This window comes from Habropoda laboriosa, unplaced genomic scaffold (assembly GCF_001263275.1).
Source record: "Habropoda laboriosa isolate 0110345459 unplaced genomic scaffold, ASM126327v1 scaffold64, whole genome shotgun sequence".
In the NCBI taxonomy this organism is placed as follows: Eukaryota; Metazoa; Arthropoda; class Insecta; order Hymenoptera; family Apidae; genus Habropoda; species Habropoda laboriosa.
This window is the reverse complement of record NW_017100183.1, coordinates 898,837-910,626: the sequence shown is the minus strand read 5'-3', so window position 1 is coordinate 910,626 and position 11,790 is coordinate 898,837. Positions and strand designations below refer to the sequence as shown.

Genomic DNA, 11,790 nt, shown 5'->3' with positions numbered 1-11,790 from the left:
CCAAAGTGGCGAGACACGGGGGGTCGCTGATGGAAACATGACGAAACACACGTGGAAAGAAAATCGGAGAAAAACGAGCTAGAAAAAACACGGGTCGAGGGTGAACGGAGAGAAGAGATGGAACGGGGAATCAAGATGGACGTGTTATTGTTTTAAAGCACCTGATAGAGGTGCTTTGGAAATAGAAAAATACTCGGTTGGAAAGGAACCGTGAAGAGAAAACGTTCCACAGGGCGTTTCGCGGGCACCAGGTGAAATATCTCGTAGCACATACACACACGCGCGCGCACTCTACGTGTTCTCCGTGTAAATATTAATAAAAAAAAAAAAAAAGGAAGAAACGCTGGCACGGCCACGATTAAATCGATCGTATAAATTTTCGAAAGGAGCAGCTTCGTGTTATCCCGTTTCGACGCGATTTACCCTTTAAAATAAGTTTGGTCGCGCTTTTCAGGGAAATCGGTTTCATTCCCCTCTATCCTGACACATTCAATTTACCTCCAGTAGGTACTTTTATTTCCAATAAGCCCGATGCGGACCCGCACTTCCCTTTTCGACCCGACTCGAGGTCAAACGGATCAAAGCTTTTCTCTACTAGCTGGACAGAAAACGGAGAAACCGAGCGGCGAAGAAGTTTTCCTCGGTTATTGTACCCGCATACCTCTTTCTCTCTCTCTCTCTCTCTCTCTCTCTCTCTGCTCGAAATATTTGCGGTACGTCGAAAAGGCGCACAGTTAACGGTGTATATCGCGACGATACACCAAAGCTGCTAGAAATCACGACGGTGTATATTTTTCAGAGACGTCGTTTGACGTCGCCCCAACGATAAAATCTTCTCGAAACGGAAAAGATGAGAAATAGCAGCAGAAGAAGAAGAAAATTGAAGTCGAGGAAAGAGTTGGACGTGGAAGAGAGAGAACGAGGATAAATGCTAAGCTAACGAAATGGAGAAGGCGGGGGAGAGGTTAAGCAACTTGACCCGATTCGTAAAATGTTTCACCTGGATGAGATTGCCCCCACCCAGCCGGTCCGCACCCTCTTGACGTCACAGATGCACTCAGTGACGTCACGCCGCAACGTCACTGCACCGCCGGTTGGCCCGGGTCAGGGGTCGTTGCCAGGAACGTAGCATGCATCGGCGGGGCATCGATGACGCGCAAGTCACTTCCGTTACACGCGCAACGTATTAGCCGTGTGCAATTAATTACCAGTTTAGCATCCAGACACGGCCGTATACATTGATTACGTTCCCGATATACAGTATTGAAAATATTTATCGCATCGCTCCGATATTAAACGTGTTATCACATATACATCTCTTATTACTAGCGCGTAATACCAAGAGGCTGAAAATGATAACGAATTGCAGGAAGTTATCGGTGCGAGTGTGGTTTGAGGAAATCTCTACCAAAGTATTAATTAAAGTTCACCATACGATATAATATATTCTGAGTAATATTTTTACGACGAAACATTCGTTCGTCTACCTTTGTCTGAAATTAACTGAAACAGATATTTAACGGAAAAATGCGTAGCTCGTTATCTCGGTCGAAATAAGTTGAATAAGAATAATTTAATCAATCGTATCTCCACGAAAATTCTACACACCGCGTAACTTTCAGAGTGATGCAATAAATACTTGCAGTACTGTATACATATATTTCAACGGCGCGAGTGCACCTCCTCCCTTCACGCGATCAATAGAAAATCCTCCCGCACGTATAATACACGTATTTTCTCGTCGGTGCATCGAGGATGTTTTCGGTGCACGCGTACTCGGCGCAACGCAACGCAAAATAAAACGAAGATCCCCATCGACCTAACGAACCTCCCCCACTCCTCCCAACATTTTAATTATTTCACGTCGAACGTTCGCCGCCGAGGAAAGAAAGGAAGAAAAAACAAGTCCCTGTTATAATAACGCTAGCCAGCCCCTCCCACTCCAGTCCACACTTTCCTTAACGTGTTTATACGCTCCACGCAATCGATAGAGCCAACGTTTACGCTAACTGTACGCGCAGGCATTTGCATCCAGCAATAGTTATCGCCTAAGCGACCACCGCTGCCGCTAGTCATCCAACGACTGTTTCGTCCCACCTTCTTCCGTGGCTTAGTTTCGAATACAATACAAGTGGTCCCACGGTTAATCTTTTCTCTATCGGTAGTACACTCGGTGGAAGCGACGTGGCGAGGTCGTAAATTAAAGCATTAAGCGGCGGCACCGACTGATGTAGTCGCATCCAGGACCATGCGTCATTTCTGAACAGATCTTTCGTTAAAGCTATATACACGGTATTGAGCTTCCGTCGCGGTTACCTCCTTGCAGCTGTCAAGGATTAAGCGTAGGCATTTGGGACAGTTTACAGCACGAGTGACAGAAAGTTACGCGAGTGACAGAGACCAGACCCAAGTGCCCATCGGTGTGAGAGGGGGCTGCACGTCTCCCAAAAGAGTTCTGAGAAACAGAGTTTCGGCTGAGAGTGCCACTGTGTGGGGAGTCTACCCGAAAGTGTTGAGTTTGTCAAGGTGTTCAACTCTTAGGACATTCGAGGGCGAATGTCAGTTCAGGATGGCCGAGTGTAGTATCTCGGGGCCTCCATACCCCAAAAAATAGGAAACCGGCACGGGAGAATAGAGAGGGAGTGGGGTTTGCTTTGAACAGCTTTGGAAAAACGGCGACATCCTGAGTAAAGTTAATCACGTTACACCACCTCCTACAAAGATCGTCATTTTTTTAAATACACAGTCGTAAACGAGTCTCGATCCCCTTATCATCGCTTCGACCAACTATACCTTCTTCCTACTATCCTGCAGACGTCCCGCTGTCGTTTAGGATTTTGGCGCAGGGTGGACGTCGGAGGCCCGGACCACCACTTTATGAGTGGCCTCGTTATCGAAATGCGATAATTTGTTTAGCCGACCGCGAAATCGCTCTTCCCGTCCCTCCGACCCTCCCCTCCTTCGTCCCGCCTACACACGCTTCCTGTCAGCCGTCCGGCGCCGTGTTATCGTGCGCCTGACAGCACTGACACTTTGGAATCATTACGATGTAAATGAACGCGGAGTGTCAATACTAGGCCGGCCTCGGTTGACCTGTTCATTATTTTCCGTGGTCAGGCATCGTCCGCCGCCCCATGGTACAACCCGTGCACCGGCCAGAAATATCCTCGAGTTTATTCGCTCGATATCGAATGCATCGCGCGTCACCGGAACATCGCGGTTTTCGATCTGCCGTATATGTACGTACATATAATTTTTTCCCGACTTGCTCTCGCGCTGCTCCCTCGCTACGTCCGACGGTAACAAACAAATCCTTTTACCATGTAAATTCCGCGAAAAAGCATACGGGCGTGTATACATACAACGTTCAACGGAGACTTTCGCTCGTGAGAAATTTGCAAAATCGTTTTTGCATTCTACGTGGAACGTAAAGTTGGAGAAAGCTCGAGTTCAGGGGGCAAAGACTCGAGAGGCTATTTTTACGAGGCTTTTATACTCTCGGCTTATGTATATCGTACTTGGAGCATTTACTTCAGGTTCGCTGGACATACCGGATCAATGGGAAGAATTGATAATATCGCTTACGTAGATGGAACCTGTCAACGGTCGCCGACGCGCGTTCGATATTTCCCTGAATAAAACGGGGATATTTTCTAACTACGAACCGACGAAACAACGTGAGATTTCCACGCGTTCGAGCCAAGTATGACACATGGTCGGAAGGGAGCGCGAAGGCGAACACCCGAAAATTAGCGTTTCTCCCTGGATTTATCATTTAGCAATAACGAGCGGACGATATCGCGCGTAACGGAGACTCGCAGCGACAATAATGCGTCGGAAGTAGAATGTAACTTCCGACTCCGCGCCGTTAACGCGCTTGTACGTGATAGGAACGTGCTTTCAGATATTATCCGACGCTCTATGCGAACCGATAACATATTCACGGTACCCGGGATAGAGAAGTATTGTTTACCGTGATCGGAAGTGTCGTTCACAATGGAGCCTCGTAGACGCGTATATTTTCGCACAACAGAGTTATTGTTTCCATTCGCCGGCCCGATAACGACGTATCGCGCCAACCCCATGTCAGGATGCAGAGGCAATTCGTTGCCGTATTTCCCCGAGATACGTAAGTCAATCGCGAGAATTATTCGTTTCTATGACGTAACGTCGCGACGTACGTGTTCTACCTGTATCGATCTTTCTTCGACAATGAAATTTGCGAATCACTTTTTACTCCAAACTATCCCGCTTGTAAGCGATATGGAGTCATGGCGAGAGCGAGACGCGACCAACCGTCGTTTTAGGAAAGGACACAGTGGAATCGTCGCCACGACGTAAAAAAGAACGTAGCGTGACCGCGAGGGAGGGGAGCGTGCGGACGGGACCCGGAAATAAGGAACGAGACGAGGCATTCTTAGGGAGAGCCTGAAGGGATAAAGAGTGTAAAAGAGTTTCAGTTTAATTCACCATTCCTCACCGTCCATAACCCCCCTGCTAAACGCTCCAGATTTCAATCGTAGCCTGTGTTACCTATTAACGCTCGTGCCTGTGTCTTGCGATTAAAAAGTGCAATTTTCTTTCTCTCTTCGTAGTGCTCTGTCCTTTCTATTTAAGTCGCGATAAATTTCTATACGCCTAAGAGATCAATTAAAGAAAAGGAAGATAAAATTGATCGTTTTTGACCAGTCAAGTTGAGAAATATGTGACCGTTAAGGGGTTAAAGTTCCGCGCTACTCTCCCAACCCACTGACGAAGCCTTAAATTTTAAACTACTCGCGAGGCGCGTCGCGTCCGCCAATTAGTTGCGGTTTTCCTTGGAAATCTCGGCGGAGAGGCTACCATTTCGAGCAGGACTGGCCAGAAAATCCAGCCAGCTCGAGAGATTGCGCTCGCGTTGTCTGGATCAGGGAGAACACGGAAGGCAAACCGGTGCTGGATTAATTTCCAGCGAGAAGAATGATTCCGTGGATATCGCGGACGATGCAGTTTCTCGCCAACGGAAGCAATAATGACCGTTATCGTGCACGGCACGTGGCCATTTCGCATGCTCCTCTATCTTAGTGTGCCATGTGATAAGTATCCGTTCGCGGCTACGGACGCAGTTGCCGAGACTATGTTTTCTCGCGGCGAGGCGATTCGGTCGATCGTCCAACGGTCAGGTTAATCTTCACGAGCGATTTGCACGTGAACGGTTTATCACGGAAGGCACGCGGGTTTATGGACAGTGCTGTTCGATTCTCACGACATCGACGAAACGCGTCGGGCTAACTTTTACCTGTCCGAACGCACGGATTATCGAGGTGATAGTCGTCGTCTCACCACACGTAACCAGTTTCGCTTCACCAATTCGAAAATAGCCGGTAGTAGCCGATCTACCTACCTAACGAGTTGTTTTTCCACGATGTTAATCCGCGAATAACGAAGTAACTCGACTCGGCCCTTCCCTTCGATAAAAGGACACAGTGGAATCGTCGCCACGACGTAAAAAAGAACGTAGCGTGACCGCGAGGGAGGGGAGCGTGCGGACGGGACCCGGAAATAAGGAACGAGACGAGGCATTCTTAGGGAGAGCCTGAAGGGATAAAGAGTGTAAAAGAGTTTCAGTTTAATTCACCATTCCTCACCGTCCATAACCCCCCTGCTAAACGCTCCAGATTTCAATCGTAGCCTGTGTTACCTATTAACGCTCGTGCCTGTGTCTTGCGATTAAAAAGTGCAATTTTCTTTCTCTCTTCGTAGTGCTCTGTCCTTTCTATTTAAGTCGCGATAAATTTCTATACGCCTAAGAGATCAATTAAAGAAAAGGAAGATAAAATTGATCGTTTTTGACCAGTCAAGTTGAGAAATATGTGACCGTTAAGGGGTTAAAGTTCCGCGCTACTCTCCCAACCCACTGACGAAGCCTTAAATTTTAAACTACTCGCGAGGCGCGTCGCGTCCGCCAATTAGTTGCGGTTTTCCTTGGAAATCTCGGCGGAGAGGCTACCATTTCGAGCAGGACTGGCCAGAAAATCCAGCCAGCTCGAGAGATTGCGCTCGCGTCGTCTGGATCAGGGAGAACACGGAAGGCAAACCGGTGCTGGATTAATTTCCAGCGAGAAGAATGATTCCGTGGATATCGCGGACGATGCAGTTTCTCGCCAACGGAAGCAATAATGACCGTTATCGTGCACGGCACGTGGCCATTTCGCATGCTCCTCTATCTTAGTGTGCCATGTGATAAGTATCCGTTCGCGGCTACGGACGCAGTTGCCGAGACTATGTTTTCTCGCGGCGAGGCGATTCGGTCGATCGTCCAACGGTCAGGTTAATCTTCACGAGCGATTTGCACGTGAACGGTTTATCACGGAAGGCACGCGGGTTTATGGACAGAGCTGTTCGATTCTCACGACATCGACGAAACGCGTCGGGCTAACTTTTACCTGTCCGAACGCACGGATTATCGAGGTGATAGTCGTCGTCTCACCACACGTAACCAGTTTCGCTTCACCAATTCGAAAATAGCCGGTAGTAGCCGATCTACCTACCTAACGAGTTGTTTTTCCACGATGTTAATCCGCGAATAACGAAGTAACTCGACTCGGCCCTTCCCTTCGATAACCTTCCAAACGGGAATAATTCCGTGCCCAGGAATGAAAACGCACTATAACCGGGTATTTACGAAAAACCATTAAATACCACTATTCGAAAGCACGGTATTCAATAGGATATTCGGAGAGCTCGAAGAGGGCTTTATTCGAAAAATATGAAAACGCCGGGAGATGGGTGTGTGGATCGACGGTTTATCCCCGGTGACGTAAACTTTTTAATAGAACAATTTGTCGCGGCCACGTCGGGAAATGTTGCCGCATAAATTTCGTTATTTAGTTACGTTTGCTCGTTCACGTGCAGGCCCACGTGGCGCATGCAAATGTTATCGCCGCGTCGATCCGAGTTAGGAGCATCAATTCCGCCGGTGCATGCAGGTGACGCGACGATTTACCCCTACCCCTAAGTATTCTCTCCTCCGCCCGTGAAACAGAGAGCGGTACCTGGATTTTTCGAGGGTCCGAACGATTTACAGCCGCTTAATAAAAGACCCGGCCGCGATTCCGCGTTTGGTACAGCAAGTCCAGAGAGAGAACCTTCGTCTCTATACACACCGCCAGCTCTGCGATTATTACACCATCGCAGATGGAACCATCTTTTTCACAACCGTACGGTTGTCCGCTGCGAATTATTCAACGCGGTATGCTTCTCAAGTACAAAGTAGCAATTCGGTATTGGAAATGGGTTACGGAAATAAAATAGTCTTTGCAACTGTGAATATTCTGTCTGTTCCTCGACTCGGAGGAAATGTCTTTGGAAAGCTGGGGTCCCCGCTTCTACCTACGAAATGCAGTGTGCTTGACTCGAAGGCGAACACCAGGCACATCTGGTGGAAGCCTTAGTGTCTTTGTCTAAAGGAACGCGGAGACATTTTTGTCCTCGCTTGATTACTTCTACAGACATGCTACCGAAAGCCATCGCGATATTTTCCTCGGAGAGCGACCGCGATTTATCGTGTAAAAAGTCTAGATATAAGGGACTATAAAAGAGAAAGAGAGATTTTTGCGATAGCGTATCGACATGTATACTCGGTTCTCGAGCCGGGCAAAATATAACCCCCGTCGATTCGCCGAGTTATACTCAAACGGGTCTCCCGTGTTCCTGACATTGCTCCTCTCGGAGAACCAGCGCGCGACGTGTTCCACGAGAAAACTAGGAATCTTCCGTACTTTAAATGCGAGAGGATGCGACCGTCGACTCTGCATCCCATCCACGTTTACAGCGAATTTTCCAAATTCGATACACAACAGCGCGAGTGTGTGTGCAGGAGAATCGAAAAGGGGCACACCGATACGAGGGCCCATTAAATACGTTCGTTCTGATTGTTTCGGCCTGTAAATTCTGCCCGCCGCGAAAGGGGCTGTTAAAGCGAAGGAATTAAGAGAAACAGCCATTAAGCTGCGAGAATGGCCAGGATTCGGTGGGACCGTGACAAGTGCGTCGACCTCTGGAATACGGATGAAAAAAGGGATCGACGACTTATCGAGCGGTTGAAAAATTGTTAAAAAAAGATGAATCTCAGTTATGTGATTCACGTTTCGCTTGATAAAGTAACATCCAGCTTGGGGGAGTTTGCGTGGAATTTGATTAGAGGCGAGGTCAAGAAAGTTATTATCCAGTGGCAACGGCAAAGGGCAGGGATCAGATTTACGTGGAAATTCGGGCTGGGCGAGACACCACGTCGCGTCGCGTCGCGTCGCGCCGCGTCGAGGGAAATGCATTTGTTTGCCGGTCGGGGAGAGCCACGACGCGCGTGCACGGAATTGCACTCGCAACGCGGACGCCCGTGTCCACGTGGAAACGTATCGGTCTCGACTGCCTGCTAAAATTCTAGCCCGACTTCACGCTGCTTTTTCCCCATTTTCCTTTTGTTCCCGTTTGCTCTGGCCATCGAGGATTTCGTTTCTCCTGTGAAGGCAATAACAACGATGCGTATGTACGTCGATGTGTAATTTCCAAGGGATTATTCCACGCCGGACCAATCGTACGCGAGCAGCTTTTCTCCGGTTGTTTGCGATTCATCCGAATTAATCGTCGTCACCGTCGAGCGCGATCATAAATCGAAATACTTTCACGATAGGATCCGGAATAAGCGACGTTCAGCTCGTTCGTTAATCGACCCGTTATCGTTCCTCGTTAAATCGCGAAACGTCCCACCGTGCACCTCTTTCGTATCGAGTGCATCTAGGCTAAACCGCGTCTTTCAACTTTCCCGTCCAAGTTTCCGGTGGACCGTGAAAAAGCGTCGTCGCGCGCGAGTTTTCCACGTGAAAACGCGAGAAAGGGGAGTCCCGTGGGAAGAACCGGAATGGACGCGCGTGGACCGAGCTTAAAATCCGCATACGCAAACGCGTTTCGTATCATTGGCCCTGGTTAACAGACATCGACCATTACTTTTGACACACCCTGTACGTGCATAGCATGTCCTCGTTTCTATCTCCCTGTGTGCCACCCGTTGGTGACACTGGTCCAACAGAGAGAGAGAGAGAGAGGGGAGGGAGCACAGGGGGAAAGCCCGCGGGACGTGATTTATTCGTGCTTTCAGGGATCCTTTAAAAGGACCTTTTGCTTTTCTCCCTCGCAAAAATATCGTATCAACGGCGCGTTCCCCTCTCTCGTCATTTTTTTATTATATTTTTCTAGCATTTATCTTGCTTCGATGCTTGCAGCGCAGGTTGTGCTCCTTCGCGAGAACCGCCGGAAGAGACGGCGATGAATTTTTGAAAACGAGACAAAGGTTCGAGATTCCGGCAGAAGCGTAGAAAGAACGCGACGAGAAGAGGCGACAGACTAACGCGAAAAATGAAGGCACTCCAAACGTAATTTTCCTCTTCCGTTTCTCTGGCCGCGCGAAGGGGTTTTTTCCCGAGCCTCAATGTAGCGGAACGACGCCACGCGGAGGCTAAATATCGCGGACAGTGGAAAGACCTCTCTTTCGCTCTGTCTCCGTCTGTTTTCAACCCTACGCCGCAACCGTGGCTGGTATTTGCCACGCGTTTTCAAGATCGCGTTCTCCCCTCTCCCTCTGTTCCACGGCTGAAAGAGCTTGGATTTCCAAGCATAATCCACGGTCGCGGCTCGACTTAATTGAAAGCAACCTCCTCTCCTCCTCCTCGATCTCCGTGATGCTGTTTGCGTTAAGAATGTAAATGGAATGCGAGAACACGCGACCGTTTCCAAAGAAAATTTCCAGCGTGGAGATACAAATTGGGATGAAAGAGTTTGGAAAAAGAAAAGAAAAGATAAGCAGCGGGGCGAAACACGGTCCGGCGTGTTCGATGGTCGACGCTTCGAGCTCGATCCGCGGCAAATAATTGCACGCTTACGTACAAAGGAGAGAATTATCGGATTAAAGCGACGTTTAAATTGAAGCTTCGAACGTGGCGAAACGCGCAACGAAGGATAATCCGCGTGACGTCAATGGTTCACGGGGTGCACAAGTGGGGAGAAAAAGGGGCACGGGTCGGGGGTAAAACGCGCGGAAAATAAAAATACACCCGTGGAAACGAATTTCTCTTCGGGAAAAGGTTGAAACGTGTACGCGCGGAGGAGAGAGAGAGCGGCCGGTTGTTAAGCGGTCTCCTCACAATGGAATCCCAGCCGCTTCTATTTTTTTTCACTCTCTACCCCCGTCGTCACTCGCCCCCGTTGAGTAACTCGCGCGGGGAAAATAGCCGGGCGCGAGTAATTAAAAATGTAAATGAGCGTAATTACTCTGGCCAAGATGCGGCTAATAACTCGGTATCCAACAGCTCGGAGTTTGCCGCCTAAACCAAGAAATTCGAGGCGCTCGAAACCGGTCGAACAATAGCTTTCTGCCCAAAATAACCACAGTCGTTCCTGATAAAACTCTCGTCGTCGTCGTTCGAGACAGATCGCGCCGGAAGCCCGCGATTCTGCCTGGAACGTTAACGCGCGTTTTCGCAAAAGGAACTTGAGGGAATTCGCGGGAGAGGTCTGTTCGCGATCTCTACGTACACGCGGAGAGCGGATCATAACGCCAGCGGAGAGGAGGCCGGTGAAATTCAGGGAAGAATTAAGCCGAAACGGCCGTGCTCCGTTTTGCCGCTCGGTCCAAACTGGAAGACCCACGATATTAAATTCGTGTTAACCGATTCGGCGGACGTAACTCGGCCAGAACTGAAACCACTCGCCTAACTCCATAAATATCGATTTTTCAGGGAAAACGACGCCGCTCTTACGCGTAACCCCCTGCTTTTTTTAAACGATTCACGTGTCGTTCGAAACCAGCGTTTGGGTTCATTAAAAAGCTCTTTCGAACCTGCGAGAGGATTTGTCCCGCGATTATTTGCTCTTTTTATCCTGTTTATCCAACTATACATGTATAGTTGCTCGTTATAATGGTCGCCGTAAGCGAGCGTATTAACGCGCCATTGAAATGTAAAGCCTGTCAATTATTTTCTCCCGTTATGACGCTTATTCAAGCCGTGTTCAGCCCGCGATACGGCCGGCAACAACAAAAAAGCGTTAGTTGTCGATCGGGCAAATAATTGGCCCGCGGCTAATTTCGGCGCTTGTTTCCGGTAGAAAATTCAAAGATCCATTGTTCACGGCGTAATTGGCACGGCGCGGCCGCGTGCGCAGTTCCCTCGCCCCAAACTTTTCCGCCGGAAGTCGCGCATTTGCGACAAGAACCGCCCGATGAAACTGATCCGGTCCAACAGAGAACACAGGAACGGTTACAGAGCTACGACGAATCGAGGAAATTCGATCCTGTTACTGAAACAGACAACTGCTCCGAGTTCCTGCAACTTTTCCAAAGGATCCGCGACGACAGTCGCCGTCTGGCGTGATAAAACGATCGAAGAACGACGACGAGGGGCGAAATGGATCTCGAGGTATCTTTCTGCCGTACAACCGTAATACCCGACTTTGCCGCAGAGATGACATTCACCGCGATAAATATGCGAGAAACTGGCGAACACCGCCGGACCTGTCGACTCGTATTTGCGCCATTTAACCGGTCGATGCTTAGCCGTCGTTTCTTATTTTCCCGCAACACCCGCTTCAGATAGTATTCAGATTTTTCGCGAGTCGTTAGGAGGGCGATAGAACATCGTTTCGCTTCGGCTCGAGAGGACCTGAATCTTTCCGGATGCGCAACCGACCGCTCAAAGATACCAACGACCATTAAGCGGCTTCGACTTTTTTCCCCTAATTTCCGTTCGAAATAAAAAT

At 49.0% G+C, this 11,790-nt stretch overlaps 1 protein-coding gene across 1 annotated transcript in view; it reads right to left on the bottom strand.

The window, feature by feature from the left end:
• LOC108579280 (protein turtle-like) overlaps positions 1-11,790 on the bottom strand; it is an 89,840-nt gene that overhangs the window by 77,585 nt on the left and 465 nt on the right. The window lies entirely within an intron of this gene.